Genomic DNA, 24951 nt, shown 5'->3' with positions numbered 1-24951 from the left:
CTGATAAATCGGCCCTTCAATGCACATCAGCAAGAACACGAAATTTCTAATATGAAGTACTCACTGACGATCCAAAGACGTGTCAGTATGTATGCGTCGGTACCACCAGAAGAGTGCATAAGTATTGTAAAGCGAAGGTCGACAGTTAGAGCCTCACATGAAGTATGTCATTGGATTCACACGAGTGCGTAATGCACAGCGTGGCTGTTGCTAGGAAACGGTCTTATTCGCCGTTCGTTAATATCTAGTTTCCTTTGCATCAATGTGAAAATGTTCCTATAACTAAATAGTGTTTTGCTAGTTACAGTTCATACTGGAAGCGACGGAAGCAAACGCGCCACATTGGTTCCAGAAAGGGAGGTTGCGTTTCCTATGCCACATCTGACATAGCGTCTTACATACTCTTAAACTGACATAACTCCATCCTACCGAAAAAAGAAACAGATTTCGGAGTGAGGTTGCTGAGATCTTGATAAAGATGGAAGTCACTGGAGCGGTTGTGTCGTACGTCAGATTCGCCAAGCTGTGTATGTCGCCAGATTTAAGCTCTGGTTACTGTAAGGGGCGTGGGTGTGAACCCCACATCTGACAATGCATTTTAAACATTCTGAGAAAACGTACTCCCTTGATCTTATAGAACAAGTAAATTACGCAGAAACACGCCGTGGAGATTTTACTAGAGACGACAGTCGCAGCAGTGCAGGCGTCGCACGTCCGATAGCCCGATCGGTCGAAAAGAAATAGCGGAACATATTTTTCTCGTGCCGAGTTTTAGCTCCTCTCACGGACGTTTCCGTAGGTCGTTGTGTTGTGGCTTCCCAAAAGGGCAACTAGAAAGACTACCAGGCAAGTCCCAAGTGATCTTTACACGGACTAAGACGTCCGCACGTCAGGAAACATTCTCGCCAACTTGTATGCCGTGCCAACGACGCTTTTCATGTCCGATCACCGAAATTAGGCAGCGTTGGGCGGCGTTAGTACTCGGGTGGGTGAGAAACTAAAAAGTCCTCGTGCTGTTGGTTACTTAAGGTTTTGCCTTTTTCCTTAGCTTTTGGTGCAGCTGTGCGGTAATGGTACAGTCCAGCTCGCTGACCCCCCTCTTGCTCTCAGAACGCAAAGGCACGTACATGAGGCCACAGTCTAATGAAAGGGTCCGTTGTGTGTTTGGCGATGCGCCCTCTCCCAGTCGTTTCTAGCGCCTGTCGTCTACATATACGCCCATTTTCATGCGTCAGCTTTCGCGTCAGCCGAGCAAAGTCGAGACAAGTCGACACATGGGGACACAAGATGCTGTGAATTGTAATACGCACTAGCCTATGAGAGGCGAAGGGAAAGGATTCGTGTGCTTGAAAACACCTTCCTGAGTAAAGGAGACATTTTCCGTGCGATGTTTGGGTTTCAAACCCGGAGCAGCTACTTGGGAAGCAACCATTCTGACCGACATACTACCACCGCCTTCTGCTACGTGATGCCTGCGCCGTCATGTGTCGCCTACCCTCCTGGAGCCAGATGCCGAAGTCGATAGCTCTGTAGGCGATCAAAGCCGAGTGCAAGGCGAGCACCGCTGAAGCCGTTTTCCTGGAGCTGCTAGGGCGACATACTGTAACTAGGCGCAGAAGTGAGTTTCTCTGATAAATCGGCCCTTCAATGCACATCACCAAGAACACGAAATTTCTAATATGAAGTACTCACTGACGATCCAAAGACGTGTCAGTATGTATGCGTCGGTACCACCAGAAGAGTGCATAAGTATTGTAAAGCGACGGTCGACAGTTAGAGCCTCACATGAAGTATCTCATTGGATTCACACGAGTGCGTAATGCACAGCGTGGCTGTTGCTAGGAAACGGTATTATTCGCCGTTCGTTAATATCTAGTTTCCTTTGCATCAATGTGAAAATGTTCCTATAACTAAATAGTGTTTTGCTAGTTACAGTTCATACTGGAAGCGACGGAAGCAAACGCGCCACATTGGTTCCAGAAAGGGAGGTTGCGTTTCCTATGCCACATCTGACATAGCGTCTTACATACTCTTAAACTGACATAACTCCATCCTACCGAAAAAAGAAACAGATTTCGGAGTGAGGTTGCTGAGATCTTGATAAAGATGGAAGTCACTGGAGCGGTTGTGTCGTACGTCAGATTCGCCAAGCTGTGTATGTCGCCAGATTTAAGCTCTGGTTACTGTAAGGGGCGTGGGTGTGAACCCCACATCTGACAATGCATTTTAAACATTCTGAGAAAACGTACTCCCTTGATCTTATAGAACAAGTAAATTACGCAGAAACACGCCGTGGAGATTTTACTAGAGACGACAGTCGCAGCAGTGCAGGCGTCGCACGTCCGATAGCCCGATCGGTCGAAAAGAAATAGCGGAACATATTTTTCTCGTGCCGAGATTTAGCTCCTCTCACGGACGTTTCCGTAGGTCGTTGTGTTGTGGCTTCCCAAAAGGGCAACTAGAAAGACTACCAGGCAAGTCCCAAGTGATCTTTACACGGACTAAGACGTCCGCACGTCAGGAAACATTCTCGCCAACTTGTATGCCGTGCCAACGACGCTTTTCATGTCCGATCACCGAAATTAGGCAGCGTTGGGCGGCGTTAGTACTCGGGTGGGTGAGAAACTAAAAAGTCCTCGTGCTGTTGGTTACTTAAGGTTTTGCCTTTTTCCTTAGCTTTTGGTGCAGCTGCGCGGTAATGGTACAGTCCAGCTCGCTGACCCCCCTCTTGCTCTCAGAACGCAAAGGCACGTACATGAGGCCACAGTCTAATGAAAGGGTCCGTTGTGTGTTTGGCGATGCGCCCTCTCCCAGTCGTTTCTAGCGCCTGTCGTCTACATATACGCCCATTTTCATGCGTCAGCTTTCGCGTCAGCCGAGCAAAGTCGAGACAAGTCGACACATGGGGACACAAGATGCTGTGAATTGTAATACGCACTAGCCTATGAGAGGCGAAGGGAAAGGATTCGTGTGCTTGAAAACACCTTCCTGAGTAAAGGAGACATTTTCCGTGCGATGTTTGGGTTTCAAACCCGGAGCAGCTACTTGGGAAGCAACCATTCTGACCGACATACTACCACCGCCTTCTGCTACGTGATGCCTGCGCCGTCATGTGTCGCCTACCCTCCTGGAGCCAGATGCCGAAGTCGATAGCTCTGTAGGCGATCAAAGCCGAGTGCAAGGCGAGCACCGCTGAAGCCGTTTTCCTGGAGCTGCTAGGGCGACATACTGTAACTAGGCGCAGAAGTGAGTTTCTCTGATAAATCGGCCCTTCAATGCACATCACCAAGAACACGAAATTTCTAATATGAAGTACTCACTGACGATCCAAAGACGTGTCAGTATGTATGCGTCGGTACCACCAGAAGAGTGCATAAGTATTGTAAAGCGAAGGTCGACAGTTAGAGCCTCACATGAAGTATCTCATTGGATTCACACGAGTGCGTAATGCACAGCGTGGCTGTTGCTAGGAAACGGTATTATTCGCCGTACGTTAATATCTAGTTTCCTTTGCATCAATGTGAAAATGTTCCTATAACTAAATAGTGTTTTGCTAGTTACAGTTCATACTGGAAGCGACGGAAGCAAACGCGCCACATTGGTTCCAGAAAGGGAGGTTGCGTTTCCTATGCCACATCTGACATAGCGTCTTACATACTCTTAAACTGACATAACTCCATCCTACCGAAAAAAGAAACAGATTTCGGAGTGAGGTTGCTGAGATCTTGATAAAGATGGAAGTCACTGGAGCGGTTGTGTCGTACGTCAGATTCGCCAAGCTGTGTATGTCGCCAGATTTAAGCTCTGGTTACTGTAAGGGGCGTGGGTGTGAACCCCACATCTGACAATGCATTTTAAACATTCTGAGAAAACGTACTCCCTTGATCTTATAGAACAAGTAAATTACGCAGAAACACGCCGTGGAGATTTTACTAGAGACGACAGTCGCAGCAGTGCAGGCGTCGCACGTCCGATAGCCCGATCGGTCGAAAAGAAATAGCGGAACATATTTTTCTCGTGCCGAGATTTAGCTCCTCTCACGGACGTTTCCGTAGGTCGTTGTGTTGTGGCTTCCCAAAAGGGCAACTAGAAAGACTACCAGGCAAGTCCCAAGTGATCTTTACACGGACTAAGACGTCCGCACGTCAGGAAACATTCTCGCCAACTTGTATGCCGTGCCAACGACGCTTTTCATGTCCGATCACCGAAATTAGGCAGCGTTGGGCGGCGTTAGTACTCGGGTGGGTGAGAAACTAAAAAGTCCTCGTGCTGTTGGTTACTTAAGGTTTTGCCTTTTTCCTTAGCTTTTGGTGCAGCTGTGCGGTAATGGTACAGTCCAGCTCGCTGACCCCCCTCTTGCTCTCAGAACGCAAAGGCACGTACATGAGGCCACAGTCTAATGAAAGGGTCCGTTGTGTGTTTGGCGATGCGCCCTCTCCCAGTCGTTTCTAGCGCCTGTCGTCTACATATACGCCCATTTTCATGCGTCAGCTTTCGCGTCAGCCGAGCAAAGTCGAGACAAGTCGACACATGGGGACACAAGATGCTGTGAATTGTAATACGCACTAGCCTATGAGAGGCGAAGGGAAAGGATTCGTGTGCTTGAAAACACCTTCCTGAGTAAAGGAGACATTTTCCGTGCGATGTTTGGGTTTCAAACCCGGAGCAGCTACTTGGGAAGCAACCATTCTGACCGACATACTACCACCGCCTTCTGCTACGTGATGCCTGCGCCGTCATGTGTCGCCTACCCTCCTGGAGCCAGATGCCGAAGTCGATAGCTCTGTAGGCGATCAAAGCCGAGTGCAAGGCGAGCACCGCTGAAGCCGTTTTCCTGGAGCTGCTAGGGCGACATACTGTAACTAGGCGCAGAAGTGAGTTTCTCTGATAAATCGGCCCTTCAATGCACATCAGCAAGAACACGAAATTTCTAATATGAAGTACTCACTGACGATCCAAAGACGTGTCAGTATGTATGCGTCGGTACCACCAGAAGAGTGCATAAGTATTGTAAAGCGAAGGTCGACAGTTAGAGCCTCACATGAAGTATGTCATTGGATTCACACGAGTGCGTAATGCACAGCGTGGCTGTTGCTAGGAAACGGTCTTATTCGCCGTTCGTTAATATCTAGTTTCCTTTGCATCAATGTGAAAATGTTCCTATAACTAAATAGTGTTTTGCTAGTTACAGTTCATACTGGAAGCGACGGAAGCAAACGCGCCACATTGGTTCCAGAAAGGGAGGTTGCGTTTCCTATGCCACATCTGACATAGCGTCTTACATACTCTTAAACTGACATAACTCCATCCTACCGAAAAAAGAAACAGATTTCGGAGTGAGGTTGCTGAGATCTTGATAAAGATGGAAGTCACTGGAGCGGTTGTGTCGTACGTCAGATTCGCCAAGCTGTGTATGTCGCCAGATTTAAGCTCTGGTTACTGTAAGGGGCGTGGGTGTGAACCCCACATCTGACAATGCATTTTAAACATTCTGAGAAAACGTACTCCCTTGATCTTATAGAACAAGTAAATTACGCAGAAACACGCCGTGGAGATTTTACTAGAGACGACAGTCGCAGCAGTGCAGGCGTCGCACGTCCGATAGCCCGATCGGTCGAAAAGAAATAGCGGAACATATTTTTCTCGTGCCGAGTTTTAGCTCCTCTCACGGACGTTTCCGTAGGTCGTTGTGTTGTGGCTTCCCAAAAGGGCAACTAGAAAGACTACCAGGCAAGTCCCAAGTGATCTTTACACGGACTAAGACGTCCGCACGTCAGGAAACATTCTCGCCAACTTGTATGCCGTGCCAACGACGCTTTTCATGTCCGATCACCGAAATTAGGCAGCGTTGGGCGGCGTTAGTACTCGGGTGGGTGAGAAACTAAAAAGTCCTCGTGCTGTTGGTTACTTAAGGTTTTGCCTTTTTCCTTAGCTTTTGGTGCAGCTGTGCGGTAATGGTACAGTCCAGCTCGCTGACCCCCCTCTTGCTCTCAGAACGCAAAGGCACGTACATGAGGCCACAGTCTAATGAAAGGGTCCGTTGTGTGTTTGGCGATGCGCCCTCTCCCAGTCGTTTCTAGCGCCTGTCGTCTACATATACGCCCATTTTCATGCGTCAGCTTTCGCGTCAGCCGAGCAAAGTCGAGACAAGTCGACACATGGGGACACAAGATGCTGTGAATTGTAATACGCACTAGCCTATGAGAGGCGAAGGGAAAGGATTCGTGTGCTTGAAAACACCTTCCTGAGTAAAGGAGACATTTTCCGTGCGATGTTTGGGTTTCAAACCCGGAGCAGCTACTTGGGAAGCAACCATTCTGACCGACATACTACCACCGCCTTCTGCTACGTGATGCCTGCGCCGTCATGTGTCGCCTACCCTCCTGGAGCCAGATGCCGAAGTCGATAGCTCTGTAGGCGATCAAAGCCGAGTGCAAGGCGAGCACCGCTGAAGCCGTTTTCCTGGAGCTGCTAGGGCGACATACTGTAACTAGGCGCAGAAGTGAGTTTCTCTGATAAATCGGCCCTTCAATGCACATCACCAAGAACACGAAATTTCTAATATGAAGTACTCACTGACGATCCAAAGACGTGTCAGTATGTATGCGTCGGTACCACCAGAAGAGTGCATAAGTATTGTAAAGCGACGGTCGACAGTTAGAGCCTCACATGAAGTATCTCATTGGATTCACACGAGTGCGTAATGCACAGCGTGGCTGTTGCTAGGAAACGGTATTATTCGCCGTTCGTTAATATCTAGTTTCCTTTGCATCAATGTGAAAATGTTCCTATAACTAAATAGTGTTTTGCTAGTTACAGTTCATACTGGAAGCGACGGAAGCAAACGCGCCACATTGGTTCCAGAAAGGGAGGTTGCGTTTCCTATGCCACATCTGACATAGCGTCTTACATACTCTTAAACTGACATAACTCCATCCTACCGAAAAAAGAAACAGATTTCGGAGTGAGGTTGCTGAGATCTTGATAAAGATGGAAGTCACTGGAGCGGTTGTGTCGTACGTCAGATTCGCCAAGCTGTGTATGTCGCCAGATTTAAGCTCTGGTTACTGTAAGGGGCGTGGGTGTGAACCCCACATCTGACAATGCATTTTAAACATTCTGAGAAAACGTACTCCCTTGATCTTATAGAACAAGTAAATTACGCAGAAACACGCCGTGGAGATTTTACTAGAGACGACAGTCGCAGCAGTGCAGGCGTCGCACGTCCGATAGCCCGATCGGTCGAAAAGAAATAGCGGAACATATTTTTCTCGTGCCGAGATTTAGCTCCTCTCACGGACGTTTCCGTAGGTCGTTGTGTTGTGGCTTCCCAAAAGGGCAACTAGAAAGACTACCAGGCAAGTCCCAAGTGATCTTTACACGGACTAAGACGTCCGCACGTCAGGAAACATTCTCGCCAACTTGTATGCCGTGCCAACGACGCTTTTCATGTCCGATCACCGAAATTAGGCAGCGTTGGGCGGCGTTAGTACTCGGGTGGGTGAGAAACTAAAAAGTCCTCGTGCTGTTGGTTACTTAAGGTTTTGCCTTTTTCCTTAGCTTTTGGTGCAGCTGCGCGGTAATGGTACAGTCCAGCTCGCTGACCCCCCTCTTGCTCTCAGAACGCAAAGGCACGTACATGAGGCCACAGTCTAATGAAAGGGTCCGTTGTGTGTTTGGCGATGCGCCCTCTCCCAGTCGTTTCTAGCGCCTGTCGTCTACATATACGCCCATTTTCATGCGTCAGCTTTCGCGTCAGCCGAGCAAAGTCGAGACAAGTCGACACATGGGGACACAAGATGCTGTGAATTGTAATACGCACTAGCCTATGAGAGGCGAAGGGAAAGGATTCGTGTGCTTGAAAACACCTTCCTGAGTAAAGGAGACATTTTCCGTGCGATGTTTGGGTTTCAAACCCGGAGCAGCTACTTGGGAAGCAACCATTCTGACCGACATACTACCACCGCCTTCTGCTACGTGATGCCTGCGCCGTCATGTGTCGCCTACCCTCCTGGAGCCAGATGCCGAAGTCGATAGCTCTGTAGGCGATCAAAGCCGAGTGCAAGGCGAGCACCGCTGAAGCCGTTTTCCTGGAGCTGCTAGGGCGACATACTGTAACTAGGCGCAGAAGTGAGTTTCTCTGATAAATCGGCCCTTCAATGCACATCAGCAAGAACACGAAATTTCTAATATGAAGTACTCACTGACGATCCAAAGACGTGTCAGTATGTATGCGTCGGTACCACCAGAAGAGTGCATAAGTATTGTAAAGCGAAGGTCGACAGTTAGAGCCTCACATGAAGTATCTCATTGGATTCACACGAGTGCGTAATGCACAGCGTGGCTGTTGCTAGGAAACGGTATTATTCGCCGTACGTTAATATCTAGTTTCCTTTGCATCAATGTGAAAATGTTCCTATAACTAAATAGTGTTTTGCTAGTTACAGTTCATACTGGAAGCGACGGAAGCAAACGCGCCACATTGGTTCCAGAAAGGGAGGTTGCGTTTCCTATGCCACATCTGACATAGCGTCTTACATACTCTTAAACTGACATAACTCCATCCTACCGAAAAAAGAAACAGATTTCGGAGTGAGGTTGCTGAGATCTTGATAAAGATGGAAGTCACTGGAGCGGTTGTGTCGTACGTCAGATTCGCCAAGCTGTGTATGTCGCCAGATTTAAGCTCTGGTTACTGTAAGGGGCGTGGGTGTGAACCCCACATCTGACAATGCATTTTAAACATTCTGAGAAAACGTACTCCCTTGATCTTATAGAACAAGTAAATTACGCAGAAACACGCCGTGGAGATTTTACTAGAGACGACAGTCGCAGCAGTGCAGGCGTCGCACGTCCAATAGCCCGATCGGTCGAAAAGAAATAGCGGAACATATTTTTCTCGTGCCGAGATTTAGCTCCTCTCACGGACGTTTCCGTAGGTCGTTGTGTTGTGGCTTCCCAAAAGGGCAACTAGAAAGACTACCAGGCAAGTCCCAAGTGATCTTTACACGGACTAAGACGTCCGCACGTCAGGAAACATTCTCGCCAACTTGTATGCCGTGCCAACGACGCTTTTCATGTCCGATCACCGAAATTAGGCAGCGTTGGGCGGCGTTAGTACTCGGGTGGGTGAGAAACTAAAAAGTCCTCGTGCTGTTGGTTACTTAAGGTTTTGCCTTTTTCCTTAGCTTTTGGTGCAGCTGTGCGGTAATGGTACAGTCCAGCTCGCTGACCCCCCTCTTGCTCTCAGAACGCAAAGGCACGTACATGAGGCCACAGTCTAATGAAAGGGTCCGTTGTGTGTTTGGCGATGCGCCCTCTCCCAGTCGTTTCTAGCGCCTGTCGTCTACATATACGCCCATTTTCATGCGTCAGCTTTCGCGTCAGCCGAGCAAAGTCGAGACAAGTCGACACATGGGGACACAAGATGCTGTGAATTGTAATACGCACTAGCCTATGAGAGGCGAAGGGAAAGGATTCGTGTGCTTGAAAACACCTTCCTGAGTAAAGGAGACATTTTCCGTGCGATGTTTGGGTTTCAAACCCGGAGCAGCTACTTGGGAAGCAACCATTCTGACCGACATACTACCACCGCCTTCTGCTACGTGATGCCTGCGCCGTCATGTGTCGCCTACCCTCCTGGAGCCAGATGCCGAAGTCGATAGCTCTGTAGGCGATCAAAGCCGAGTGCAAGGCGAGCACCGCTGAAGCCATTTTCCTGGAGCTGCTAGGGCGACATACTGTAACTAGGCGCAGAAGTGAGTTTCTCTGATAAATCGGCCCTTCAATGCACATCAGCAAGAACACGAAATTTCTAATATGAAGTACTCACTGACGATCCAAAGACGTGTCAGTATGTATGCGTCGGTACCACCAGAAGAGTGCATAAGTATTGTAAAGCGAAGGTCGACAGTTAGAGCCTCACATGAAGTATGTCATTGGATTCACACGAGTGCGTAATGCACAGCGTGGCTGTTGCTAGGAAACGGTCTTATTCGCCGTTCGTTAATATCTAGTTTCCTTTGCATCAATGTGAAAATGTTCCTATAACTAAATAGTGTTTTGCTAGTTACAGTTCATACTGGAAGCGACGGAAGCAAACGCGCCACATTGGTTCCAGAAAGGGAGGTTGCGTTTCCTATGCCACATCTGACATAGCGTCTTACATACTCTTAAACTGACATAACTCCATCCTACCGAAAAAAGAAACAGATTTCGGAGTGAGGTTGCTGAGATCTTGATAAAGATGGAAGTCACTGGAGCGGTTGTGTCGTACGTCAGATTCGCCAAGCTGTGTATGTCGCCAGATTTAAGCTCTGGTTACTGTAAGGGGCGTGGGTGTGAACCCCACATCTGACAATGCATTTTAAACATTCTGAGAAAACGTACTCCCTTGATCTTATAGAACAAGTAAATTACGCAGAAACACGCCGTGGAGATTTTACTAGAGACGACAGTCGCAGCAGTGCAGGCGTCGCACGTCCGATAGCCCGATCGGTCGAAAAGAAATAGCGGAACATATTTTTCTCGTGCCGAGTTTTAGCTCCTCTCACGGACGTTTCCGTAGGTCGTTGTGTTGTGGCTTCCCAAAAGGGCAACTAGAAAGACTACCAGGCAAGTCCCAAGTGATCTTTACACGGACTAAGACGTCCGCACGTCAGGAAACATTCTCGCCAACTTGTATGCCGTGCCAACGACGCTTTTCATGTCCGATCACCGAAATTAGGCAGCGTTGGGCGGCGTTAGTACTCGGGTGGGTGAGAAACTAAAAAGTCCTCGTGCTGTTGGTTACTTAAGGTTTTGCCTTTTTCCTTAGCTTTTGGTGCAGCTGTGCGGTAATGGTACAGTCCAGCTCGCTGACCCCCCTCTTGCTCTCAGAACGCAAAGGCACGTACATGAGGCCACAGTCTAATGAAAGGGTCCGTTGTGTGTTTGGCGATGCGCCCTCTCCCAGTCGTTTCTAGCGCCTGTCGTCTACATATACGCCCATTTTCATGCGTCAGCTTTCGCGTCAGCCGAGCAAAGTCGAGACAAGTCGACACATGGGGACACAAGATGCTGTGAATTGTAATACGCACTAGCCTATGAGAGGCGAAGGGAAAGGATTCGTGTGCTTGAAAACACCTTCCTGAGTAAAGGAGACATTTTCCGTGCGATGTTTGGGTTTCAAACCCGGAGCAGCTACTTGGGAAGCAACCATTCTGACCGACATACTACCACCGCCTTCTGCTACGTGATGCCTGCGCCGTCATGTGTCGCCTACCCTCCTGGAGCCAGATGCCGAAGTCGATAGCTCTGTAGGCGATCAAAGCCGAGTGCAAGGCGAGCACCGCTGAAGCCGTTTTCCTGGAGCTGCTAGGGCGACATACTGTAACTAGGCGCAGAAGTGAGTTTCTCTGATAAATCGGCCCTTCAATGCACATCACCAAGAACACGAAATTTCTAATATGAAGTACTCACTGACGATCCAAAGACGTGTCAGTATGTATGCGTCGGTACCACCAGAAGAGTGCATAAGTATTGTAAAGCGACGGTCGACAGTTAGAGCCTCACATGAAGTATCTCATTGGATTCACACGAGTGCGTAATGCACAGCGTGGCTGTTGCTAGGAAACGGTATTATTCGCCGTTCGTTAATATCTAGTTTCCTTTGCATCAATGTGAAAATGTTCCTATAACTAAATAGTGTTTTGCTAGTTACAGTTCATACTGGAAGCGACGGAAGCAAACGCGCCACATTGGTTCCAGAAAGGGAGGTTGCGTTTCCTATGCCACATCTGACATAGCGTCTTACATACTCTTAAACTGACATAACTCCATCCTACCGAAAAAAGAAACAGATTTCGGAGTGAGGTTGCTGAGATCTTGATAAAGATGGAAGTCACTGGAGCGGTTGTGTCGTACGTCAGATTCGCCAAGCTGTGTATGTCGCCAGATTTAAGCTCTGGTTACTGTAAGGGGCGTGGGTGTGAACCCCACATCTGACAATGCATTTTAAACATTCTGAGAAAACGTACTCCCTTGATCTTATAGAACAAGTAAATTACGCAGAAACACGCCGTGGAGATTTTACTAGAGACGACAGTCGCAGCAGTGCAGGCGTCGCACGTCCGATAGCCCGATCGGTCGAAAAGAAATAGCGGAACATATTTTTCTCGTGCCGAGATTTAGCTCCTCTCACGGACGTTTCCGTAGGTCGTTGTGTTGTGGCTTCCCAAAAGGGCAACTAGAAAGACTACCAGGCAAGTCCCAAGTGATCTTTACACGGACTAAGACGTCCGCACGTCAGGAAACATTCTCGCCAACTTGTATGCCGTGCCAACGACGCTTTTCATGTCCGATCACCGAAATTAGGCAGCGTTGGGCGGCGTTAGTACTCGGGTGGGTGAGAAACTAAAAAGTCCTCGTGCTGTTGGTTACTTAAGGTTTTGCCTTTTTCCTTAGCTTTTGGTGCAGCTGTGCGGTAATGGTACAGTCCAGCTCGCTGACCCCCCTCTTGCTCTCAGAACGCAAAGGCACGTACATGAGGCCACAGTCTAATGAAAGGGTCCGTTGTGTGTTTGGCGATGCGCCCTCTCCCAGTCGTTTCTAGCGCCTGTCGTCTACATATACGCCCATTTTCATGCGTCAGCTTTCGCGTCAGCCGAGCAAAGTCGAGACAAGTCGACACATGGGGACACAAGATGCTGTGAATTGTAATACGCACTAGCCTATGAGAGGCGAAGGGAAAGGATTCGTGTGCTTGAAAACACCTTCCTGAGTAAAGGAGACATTTTCCGTGCGATGTTTGGGTTTCAAACCCGGAGCAGCTACTTGGGAAGCAACCATTCTGACCGACATACTACCACCGCCTTCTGCTACGTGATGCCTGCGCCGTCATGTGTCGCCTACCCTCCTGGAGCCAGATGCCGAAGTCGATAGCTCTGTAGGCGATCAAAGCCGAGTGCAAGGCGAGCACCGCTGAAGCCGTTTTCCTGGAGCTGCTAGGGCGACATACTGTAACTAGGCGCAGAAGTGAGTTTCTCTGATAAATCGGCCCTTCAATGCACATCAGCAAGAACACGAAATTTCTAATATGAAGTACTCACTGACGATCCAAAGACGTGTCAGTATGTATGCGTCGGTACCACCAGAAGAGTGCATAAGTATTGTAAAGCGAAGGTCGACAGTTAGAGCCTCACATGAAGTATGTCATTGGATTCACACGAGTGCGTAATGCACAGCGTGGCTGTTGCTAGGAAACGGTCTTATTCGCCGTTCGTTAATATCTAGTTTCCTTTGCATCAATGTGAAAATGTTCCTATAACTAAATAGTGTTTTGCTAGTTACAGTTCATACTGGAAGCGACGGAAGCAAACGCGCCACATTGGTTCCAGAAAGGGAGGTTGCGTTTCCTATGCCACATCTGACATAGCGTCTTACATACTCTTAAACTGACATAACTCCATCCTACCGAAAAAAGAAACAGATTTCGGAGTGAGGTTGCTGAGATCTTGATAAAGATGGAAGTCACTGGAGCGGTTGTGTCGTACGTCAGATTCGCCAAGCTGTGTATGTCGCCAGATTTAAGCTCTGGTTACTGTAAGGGGCGTGGGTGTGAACCCCACATCTGACAATGCATTTTAAACATTCTGAGAAAACGTACTCCCTTGATCTTATAGAACAAGTAAATTACGCAGAAACACGCCGTGGAGATTTTACTAGAGACGACAGTCGCAGCAGTGCAGGCGTCGCACGTCCGATAGCCCGATCGGTCGAAAAGAAATAGCGGAACATATTTTTCTCGTGCCGAGTTTTAGCTCCTCTCACGGACGTTTCCGTAGGTCGTTGTGTTGTGGCTTCCCAAAAGGGCAACTAGAAAGACTACCAGGCAAGTCCCAAGTGATCTTTACACGGACTAAGACGTCCGCACGTCAGGAAACATTCTCGCCAACTTGTATGCCGTGCCAACGACGCTTTTCATGTCCGATCACCGAAATTAGGCAGCGTTGGGCGGCGTTAGTACTCGGGTGGGTGAGAAACTAAAAAGTCCTCGTGCTGTTGGTTACTTAAGGTTTTGCCTTTTTCCTTAGCTTTTGGTGCAGCTGTGCGGTAATGGTACAGTCCAGCTCGCTGACCCCCCTCTTGCTCTCAGAACGCAAAGGCACGTACATGAGGCCACAGTCTAATGAAAGGGTCCGTTGTGTGTTTGGCGATGCGCCCTCTCCCAGTCGTTTCTAGCGCCTGTCGTCTACATATACGCCCATTTTCATGCGTCAGCTTTCGCGTCAGCCGAGCAAAGTCGAGACAAGTCGACACATGGGGACACAAGATGCTGTGAATTGTAATACGCACTAGCCTATGAGAGGCGAAGGGAAAGGATTCGTGTGCTTGAAAACACCTTCCTGAGTAAAGGAGACATTTTCCGTGCGATGTTTGGGTTTCAAACCCGGAGCAGCTACTTGGGAAGCAACCATTCTGACCGACATACTACCACCGCCTTCTGCTACGTGATGCCTGCGCCGTCATGTGTCGCCTACCCTCCTGGAGCCAGATGCCGAAGTCGATAGCTCTGTAGGCGATCAAAGCCGAGTGCAAGGCGAGCACCGCTGAAGCCGTTTTCCTGGAGGTGCTAGGGCGACATACTGTAACTAGGCGCAGAAGTGAGTTTCTCTGATAAATCGGCCCTTCAATGCACATCACCAAGAACACGAAATTTCTAATATGAAGTACTCACTGACGATCCAAAGACGTGTCAGTATGTATGCGTCGGTACCACCAGAAGAGTGCATAAGTATTGTAAAGCGAAGGTCGACAGTTAGAGCCTCACATGAAGTGTGTCATTGGATTCACACGAGTGCGTAATGCACAGCGTGGCTGTTGCTAGGAAACGGTCTTATTCGCCGTTCGTTAATATCTAGTTTCCTTTGCATCAATGTGAAAATGTTCCTATAACTAAATAGTGATTTGCTAGTTACAGTTCATACTGGAAGCGACGGAAGCAAACGCGCCACATTGGTTCCAGAAAGGGAGGTTGCGTTTCCTATGCCACATCTGACATAGCGTCTTACATACTCTTAAACTGACATAACTCCATCCTACCGAAAAAAGAAACAGATTTCGGAGTGAGGTTGCTGAGATCTTGATAAAGATGGAAGTCACTGGAGCGGTTGTGTCGTACGTCAGATTCGCCAAGCTGTGTATGTCGCCAGATTTAAGCTCTGGTTACTGTAAGGGGCGTGGGTGTGAACCCCACATCTGACAACGCATTTTAAACATTCTGAGAAAACGTACTCCCTTGATCTTATAGAACAAGTAAATTACGCAGAAACACGCCGTGGAGATTTTACTAGAGACGACAGTCGCAGCAGTGCAGGCGTCGCACGTCCGATAGCCCGATCGGTCGAAAAGAAATAGCGGAACATATTTTTCTCGTGCCGAGATTTAGCTCCTCTCACGGACGTTTCCGTAGGTCGTTGTGTTGTGGCTTCCCAAAAGGGCAACTAGAAAGACTACCAGGCAAGTCCCAAGTGATCTTTACACGGACTAAGACGTCCGCACGTCAGGAAACATTCTCGCCAACTTGTATGCCGTGCCAACGACGCTTTTCATGTCCGATCACCGAAATTAGGCAGCGTTGGGCGGCGTTAGTACTCGGGTGGGTGAGAAACTAAAAAGTCCTCGTGCTGTTGGTTACTTAAGGTTTTGCCTTTTTCCTTAGCTTTTGGTGCAGCTGTGCGGTAATGGTACAGTCCAGCTCGCTGACCCCCCTCTTGCTCTCAGAACGCAAAGGCACGTACATGAGGCCACAGTCTAATGAAAGGGTCCGTTGTGTGCTTGGCGATGCGCCCTCTCCCAGTCGTTTCTAGCGCCTGTCGTCTACATATACGCCCATTTTCATGCGTCAGCTTTCGCGTCAGCCGAGCAAAGTCGAGACAAGTCGACACATGGGGACACAAGATGCTGTGAATTGTAATACGCACTAGCCTATGAGAGGCGAAGGGAAAGGATTCGTGTGCTTGGAAACACCTTCCTGAGTAAAGGAGACATTTTCCGTGCGATGTTTGGGTTTCAAACCCGGAGCAGCTACTTGGGAAGCAACCATTCTGACCGACATACTACCACCGCCTTCTGCTACGTGATGCCTGCGCCGTCATGTGTCGCCTACCCTCCTGGAGCCAGATGCCGAAGTCGATAGCTCTGTAGGCGATCAAAGCCGAGTGCAAGGCGAGCACCGCTGAAGCCGTTTTCCTGGAGCTGCTAGGGCGACATACTGTAACTAGGCGCAGAAGTGAGTTTCTCTGATAAATCGGCCCTTCAATGCACATCACCAAGAACACGAAATTTCTAATATGAAGTACTCACTGACGATCCAAAGACGTGTCAGTATGTATGCGTCGGTACCACCAGAAGAGTGCATAAGTATTGTAAAGCGAAGGTCGACAGTTAGAGCCTCACATGAAGTATGTCATTGGATTCACACGAGTGCGTAATGCACAGCGTGGCTGTTGCTAGGAAACGGTATTATTCGCCGTTCGTTAATATCTAGTTTCCTTTGCATCAATGTGAAAATGTTCCTATAACTAAATAGTGTTTTGCTAGTTACAGTTCATACTGGAAGCGACGGAAGCAAACGCGCCACATTGGTTCCAGAAAGGGAGGTTGCGTTTCCTATGCCACATCTGACATAGCGTCTTACATACTCTTAAACTGACATAACTCCATCCTACCGAAAAAAGAAACAGATTTCGGAGTGAGGTTGCTGAGATCTTGATAAAGATGGAAGTCACTGGAGCGGTTGTGTCGTACGTCAGATTCGCCAAGCTGTGTATGTCGCCAGATTTAAGCTCTGGTTACTGTAAGGGGCGTGGGTGTGAACCCCACATCTGACAATGCATTTTAAACATTCTGAGAAAACGTACTCCCTTGATCTTATAGAACAAGTAAATTACGCAGAAACACGCCGTGGAGATTTTACTAGAGACGACAGTCGCAGCAGTGCAGGCGTCGCACGTCCGATAGCCCGATCGGTCGAAAAGAAATAGCGGAACATATTTTTCTCGTGCCGAGTTTTAGCTCTTCTCACGGACGTTTCCGTAGGTCGTTGTGTTGTGGCTTCCCAAAAGGGCAACTAGAAAGACTACCAGGCAAGTCCCAAGTGATCTTTACACGGACTAAGACGTCCGCACGTCAGGAAACATTCTCGCCAACTTGTATGCCGTGCCAACGACGCTTTTCATGTCCGATCACCGAAATTAGGCAGCGTTGGGCGGCGTTAGTACTCGGGTGGGTGAGAAACTAAAAAGTCCTCGTGCTGTTGGTTACTTAAGGTTTTGCCTTTTTCCTTAGCTTTTGGTGCAGCTGTGTGGTAATGGTACAGTCCAGCTCGCTGACCCCCCTCTTGCTCTCAGAACGCAAAGGCACGTACATGAGGCCACAGTCTAATGAAAGGGTCCGTTGTGTGTTTGGCGATGCGCCCTCTCCCAGTCGTTTCTAGCGCCTGTCGTCTACATATACGCCCATTTTCATGCGTCAGCTTTCGCGTCAGCCGAGCAAAGTCGAGACAAGTCGACACATGGGGACACAAGATGCTGTGAATTGTAATACGCACTAGCCTATGAGAGGCGAAGGGAAAGGATTCGTGTGCTTGAAAACACCTTCCTGAGTAAAGGAGACATTTTCCGTGCGATGTTTGGGTTTCAAACCCGGAGCAGCTACTTGGGAAGCAACCATTCTGACCGACATACTACCACCGCCTTCTGCTACGTGATGCCTGCGCCGTCATGTGTCGCCTACCCTCCTGGAGCCAGATGCCGAAGTCGATAGCTCTGTAGGCGATCAAAGCCGAGTGCAAGGCGAGCACCGCTGAAGCCGTTTTCCTGGAGCTGCTAGGGCGACATACTGTAACTAGGCGCAGAAGTGAGTTTCTCTGATAAATCGGCCCTTCAATGCACATCACCAAGAACACGAAATTTCTAATATGAAGTACTCACTGACGATCCAAAGACGTGTCAGTATGTATGCGTCGGTACCACCAGAAGAGTGCATAAGTATTGTAAAGCGAAGGTCGACAGTTAGAGCCTCACATGAAGTATGTCATTGGATTCACACGAGTGCGTAATGCACAGCGTGGCTGTTGCTAGGAAACGGTCTTATTCGCCGTTCGTTAATATCTAGTTTCCTTTGCATCAATGTGAAAATGTTCCTATAACTAAATAGTGTTTTGCTAGTTACAGTTCATACTGGAAGCGACGGAAGCAAACGCGCCACATTGGTTCCAGAAAGGGAGGTTGCGTTTCCTATGCCACATCTGACATAGCGTCTTACATACTCTTAAACTGACATAACTCCATCCTACCGAAAAAAGAAACAGATTTCGGAGTGAGGTTGCTGAGATCTTGATAAAGATGGAAGTCACTGGAGCGGTTGTGTCGTACGTCAGATTCGCCAAGCTGTGTATGTCGCCAGATTTAAGCTCTGGTTACTGTAAGGGGCGTGGGTGTGAACCCCACATCTGACAATGCATTTTAAACATTCTGAGAAAACGTACTCCCTTGATCTTATAGAACAAGTAAATTACGCAGAAACACGCCGTGGAGATTTTACTAGAGACGACAGTCGCAGCAGTGCAGGCGTCGCACGTCCGATAGCCCGATCGGTCGAAAAGAAATAGCGGAACATATTTTTCTCGTGCCGAGTTTTAGCTCTTCTCACGGACGTTTCCGTAGGTCGTTGTGTTGTGGCTTCCCAAAAGGGCAACTAGAAAGACTACCAGGCAAGTCCCAAGTGATCTTTACACGGACTAAGACGTCCGCACGTCAGGAAACATTCTCGCCAACTTGTATGCCGTGCCAACGACGCTTTTCATGTCCGATCACCGAAATTAGGCAGCGTTGGGCGGCGTTAGTACTCGGGTGGGTGAGAAACTAAAAAGTCCTCGTGCTGTTGGTTACTTAAGGTTTTGCCTTTTTCCTTAGCTTTTGGTGCAGCTGTGTGGTAATGGTACAGTCCAGCTCGCTGACCCCCCTCTTGCTCTCAGAACGCAAAGGCACGTACATGAGGCCACAGTCTAATGAAAGGGTCCGTTGTGTGTTTGGCGATGCGCCCTCTCCCAGTCGTTTCTAGCGCCTGTCGTCTACATATACGCCCATTTTCATGCGTCAGCTTTCGCGTCAGCCGAGCAAAGTCGAGACAAGTCGACACATGGGGACACAAGATGCTGTGAATTGTAATACGCACTAGCCTATGAGAGGCGAAGGGAAAGGATTCCTGTGCTTGAAAACACCTTCCTGAGTAAAGGAGACATTTTCCGTGCGATGTTTGGGTTTCAAACCCGGAGCAGCTACTTGGGAAGCAACCATTCTGACCGACATACTACCACCGCCTTCTGCTACGTGATGCCTGCGCCGTCATGTGTCGCCTACCCTCCTGGAGCCAGATGCCGAAGTCGATAGCTCTGTAGGCGATCAAAGCCGAGTGCAAGGCGAGCACCGCTGAAGCCGTTTTCCTGGAGCTGCTAGGGCGACATACTGTAACTAGGCGCAGAAGTGAGTTTCTCTGATTAATCGGCCCTTCAATGCACATCAGCAAGAACACGAAATTTCTAATATGAAGTACTCACTGACGATCCAAAGACGTGTCAGTATGTATGCGTCGGTACCACCAGAAGAGTGCATAAGTATTGTAAAGCGAAGGTCGACAGTTAGAGCCTCACATGAAGTATGTCATTGGATTCACACGAGTGCGTAATGCACAGCGTGGCTGTTGCTAGGAAACGGTCTTATTCGCCGTTCGTTAATATCTAGTTTCCTTTGCATCAATGTGAAAATGTTCCTATAACTAAATAGTGTTTTGCTAGTTACAGTTCATACTGGAAGCGACGGAAGCAAACGCGCCACATTGGTTCCAGAAAGGGATGTTGCGTTTCCTATGCCACATCTGACATTGCGTCTTACATACTCTTAAACTGACATAACTCCATCCTACCGAAAAAAGAAACAGATTTCGGAGTGAGGTTGCTGAGATCTTGATAAAGATGGAAGTCACTGGAGCGGTTGTGTCGTACATCAGATTCGCCAAGCTGTGTATGTCGCCAGATTTAAGCTCTGGTTACTGTAAGGGGCGTGGGTGTGAACCCCACATCTGACAATGCATTTTAAACATTCTGAGAAAACGTACTCCCTTGATCTTATAGAACAAGTAAATTACGCAGAAACACGCCGTGGAGATTTTACTAGAGACGACAGTCGCAGCAGTGCAGGCGTCGCACGTCCGATAGCCCGATCGGTCGAAAAGAAATAGCGGAACATATTTTTCTCGTGCCGAGTTTTAGCTCCTCTCACGGGCGTTTCCGTAGGTCGTTGTGTTGTGGCTTCCCAAAAGGGCAACTAGAAAGACTACCAGGCAAGTCCCAAGTGATCTTTACACAGACTAAGACGTCCGCACGTCAGGAAACATTCTCGCCAACTTGTATGCCGTGCCAACGACGCTTTTCATGTCCGATCACCGAAATTAGGCAGCGTTGGGCGGCGCTAGTTCTCGGGTGGGTGAGAAACTAAAAAGTCCTCGTGCTGTTGGTTACTTAAGGTTTTGCCTTTTTCCTTAGCTTTTGGTGCAGCTGTGCGGTAATGGTACGGTCCAGCTCGCTGACCCCCCTCTTGCTCTCAGAACGCAAAGGCACGTACATGAGGCCACAGTCTAATGAAAGGGTCCGTTGTGTGTTTGGCGATGCGCCCTCTCCCAGTCGTTTCTAGCGCCTGTCGTCTACATATACGCCCATTTTCATGCGTCAGCTTTCGCGTCAGCCGAGCAAAGTCGAGACAAGTCGACACATGGGGACACAAGATGCTGTGAATTGTAATACGCACTAGCCTATGAGAGGCGAAGGGAAAGGATTCGTGTGCTTGAAAACACCTTCCTGAGTAAAGGAGACATTTTCCGTGCGATGTTTGGGTTTCAAACCCGGAGCAGCTACTTGGGAAGCAACCATTCTGACCGACATACTACCACCGCCTTCTGCTACGTGATGCCTGCGCCGTCATGTGTCGCCTACCCTCCTGGAGCCAGATGCCGAAGTCGATAGCTCTGTAGGCGATCAAAGCCGAGTGCAAGGCGAGCACCGCTGAAGCCGTTTTCCTGGAGCTGCTAGGGCGACATACTGTAACTAGGCGCAGAAGTGAGTTTCTCTGATTAATCGGCCCTTCAATGCACATCAGCAAGAACACGAAATTTCTAATATGAAGTACTCACTGACGATCCAAAGACGTGTCAGTATGTATGCGTCGGTACCACCAGAAGAGTGCATAAGTATTGTAAAGCGAAGGTCGACAGTTAGAGCCTCACATGAAGTATCTCATTGGATTCACACGAGTGCGTAATGCACAGCGTGGCTGTTGCTAGGAAACGGTCTTATTCGCCGTTCGTTAATATCTAGTTTCCTTTGCATCAATGTGAAAATGTTCCTATAACTAAATAGTGTTTTGCTAGTTACAGTTCATACTGGAAGCGACGGAAGCAAACGCGCCACATTGGTTCCAGAAAGGGAGGTTGCGTTTCCTATGCCACATCTGACATAGCGTCTTACATACTCTTAAACTGACATAACTCCATCCTACCGAAAAAAGAAACAGATTTCGGAGTGAGGTTGCTGAGATCTTGATAAAGATGGAAGTCACTGGAGCGGTTGTGTCGTACGTCAGATTCGCCAAGCTGTGTATGTCGCCAGATTTAAGCTCTGGTTACTGTAAGGGGCGTGGGTGTGAACCCCACATCTGACAATGCATTTTAAACATTCTGAGAAAACGTACTCACTTGATCTTATAGAACAAGTAAATTACGCAGAAACACGCCGTGGAGATTTTACTAGAGACGACAGTCGCAGCAGTGCAGGCGTCGCACGTCCGATAGCCCGATCGGTCGAAAAGAAATAGCGGAACATATTTTTCTCGTGCCGAGTTTTAGCACCTCTCACGGACGTTTCCGTAGGTCGTTGTGTTGTGGCTTCCCAAAAGGGCAACTAGAAAGACTACCAGGCAAGTCCCAAGTGATCTTTACACGGACTAAGACGTCCGCACGTCAGGAAACATTCTCGCCAACTTGTATGCCGTGCCAACGACGCTTTTCATGTCCGATCACCGAAATTAGGCAGCGTTGGGCGGCGCTAGTACTCGGGTGGGTGAGAAACTAAAAAGTCCTCGTGCTGTTGGTTACTTAAGGTTTTGCCTTTTTCCTTAGCTTTTGGTGCAGCTGTGCGGTAATGGTACGGTCCAGCTCGCTGACCCCCCTATTGCTCTCAGAACGCAAAGGCACGTACATGAGGCCACAGTCTAATGAAAGGGTCCGTTGTGTGTTTGGCGATGCGCCCTCTCCCAGTCGTTTCTAGCGCCTGTCGTCTACATATACGCCCATTTTCATGCGTCAGCTTTCGCGTCAGCCGAGCAAAGTCGAGACAAGTCGACACATGGGGACACAAGATGCTGTGAATTGTAATACGCACTAGCCTATGAGAGGCGAAGGGAAAGGATTCGTGTGCCTGAAAACACCTTCCTGAGTAAAGGAGACATTTTCCGTGCGATGTTTGGGTTTCAAACCCGGAGCAGCTACTTGGGAAGCAACCATTCTGACCGACATACTACCACCGCCTTCTGCTACGTGATGCCTGCGCCGTCATGTGTCGCCTACCCTCCTGGAGCCAGATGCCGAAGTCGATAGCTCTGTAGGCGATCAAAGCCGAGTGCAAGGCGAGCACCGCTGAAGCCGTTTTCCTGGAGCTGCTAGGGCGACATACTGTAACTAGGCGCAGAAGTGAGTTTCTCTGATTAATCGGCCCTTCAATGCACATCAGCAAGAACACGAAATTTCTAATATGAAGTACTCACTGACGATCCAAAGACGTGTCAGTATGTATGCGTCGGTACCACCAGAAGAGTGCATAAGTATTGTAAAGCGAAGGTCGACAGTTAGAGCCTCACATGAAGTATCTCATTGGATTCACACGAGTGCGTAATGCACAGCGTGGCTGTTGCTAGGAAACGGTCTTATTCGCCGTTCGTTAATATCTAGTTTCCTTTGCATCAATGTGAAAATGTTCCTATAACTAAATAGTGTTTTGCTAGTTACAGTTCATACTGGAAGCGACGGAAGCAAACGCGCCACATTGGTTCCAGAAAGGGAGGTTGCGTTTCCTATGCCACATCTGACATAGCGTCTTACATACTCTTAAACTGACATAACTCCATCCTACCGAAAAAAGAAACAGATTTCGGAGTGAGGTTGCTGAGATCTTGATAAAGATGGAAGTCACTGGAGCGGTTGTGTCGTACGTCAGATTCGCCAAGCTGTGTATGTCGCCAGATTTAAGCTCTGGTTACTGTAAGGGGCGTGGGTGTGAACCCCACATCTGACAATGCATTTTAAACATTCTGAGAAAACGTACTCACTTGATCTTATAGAACAAGTAAATTACGCAGAAACACGCCGTGGAGATTTTACTAGAGACGACAGTCGCAGCAGTGCAGGCGTCGCACGTCCGATAGCCCGATCGGTCGAAAAGAAATAGCGGAACATATTTTTCTCGTGCCGAGTTTTAGCACCTCTCACGGACGTTTCCGTAGGTCGTTGTGTTGTGGCTTCCCAAAAGGGCAACTAGAAAGACTACCAGGCAAGTCCCAAGTGATCTTTACACGGACTAAGACGTCCGCACGTCAGGAAACATTCTCGCCAACTTGTATGCCGTGCCAACGACGCTTTTCATGTCCGATCACCGAAATTAGGCAGCGTTGGGCGGCGCTAGTACTCGGGTGGGTGAGAAACTAAAAAGTCCTCGTGCTGTTGGTTACTTAAGGTTTTGCCTTTTTCCTTAGCTTTTGGTGCAGCTGTGCGGTAATGGTACGGTCCAGCTCGCTGACCCCCCTCTTGCTCTCAGAACGCAAAGGCACGTACATGAGGCCACAGTCTAATGAAAGGGTCCGTTGTGTGTTTGGCGATGCGCCCTCTCCCAGTCGTTTCTAGCGCCTGTCGTCTACATATACGCCCATTTTCATGCGTCAGCTTTCGCGTCAGCCGAGCAAAGTCGAGACAAGTCGACACATGGGGACACAAGATGCTGTGAATTGTAATACGCACTAGCCTATGAGAGGCGAAGGGAAAGGATTCGTGTGCCTGAAAACACCTTCCTGAGTAAAGGAGACATTTTCCGTGCGATGTTTGGGTTTCAAACCCGGAGCAGCTACTTGGGAAGCAACCATTCTGACCGACATACTACCACCGCCTTCTGCTACGTGATGCCTGCGCCGTCATGTGTCGCCTACCCTCCTGGAGCCAGATGCCGAAGTCGATAGCTCTGTAGGCGATCAAAGACGAGTGCAAGGCGAGCACCGCTGAAGCCGTTTTCCTGGAGCTGCTAGGGCGACATACTGTAACTAGGCGCAGAAGTGAGTTTCTCTGATTAATCGGCCCTTCAATGCACATCAGCAAGAACACGAAATTTCTAATATGAAGTACTCACTGACGATCCAAAGACGTGTCAGTATGTATGCGTCGGTACCACCAGAAGAGTGCATAAGTATTGTAAAGCGAAGGTCGACAGTTAGAGCCTCACATGAAGTATGTCATTGGATTCACACGAGTGCGTAATGCACAGCGTGGCTGTTGCTAGGAAACGGTCTTATTCGCAGTTCGTTAATATCTAGTTTCCTTTGCATCAATGTGAAAATGTTCCTATAACTAAATAGTGTTTTGCTAGTTACAGTTCATACTGGAAGCGACGGAAGCAAACGCGCCACATTGGTTCCAGAAAGGGAGGTTGCGTTTCCTATGCCATATCTGACATTGCGTCTTACATACTCTTAAACTGACATAACTCCATCCTACCTAAAAAAGAAACAGATTTCGGAGTGAGGTTGCTGAGATCTTGATAAAGATGGAAGTCACTGGAGCGGTTGTGTCGTACGTCAGATTCGCCAAGCTGTGTAT

Source organism: Schistocerca gregaria, chromosome 10 (assembly GCF_023897955.1).
Source record: "Schistocerca gregaria isolate iqSchGreg1 chromosome 10, iqSchGreg1.2, whole genome shotgun sequence".
Lineage (NCBI taxonomy): Eukaryota > Metazoa > Arthropoda > Insecta > Orthoptera > Acrididae > Schistocerca > Schistocerca gregaria.
The sequence above is the reverse complement of the archived record's forward strand: the minus strand, read 5'-3'. Positions refer to the sequence as shown.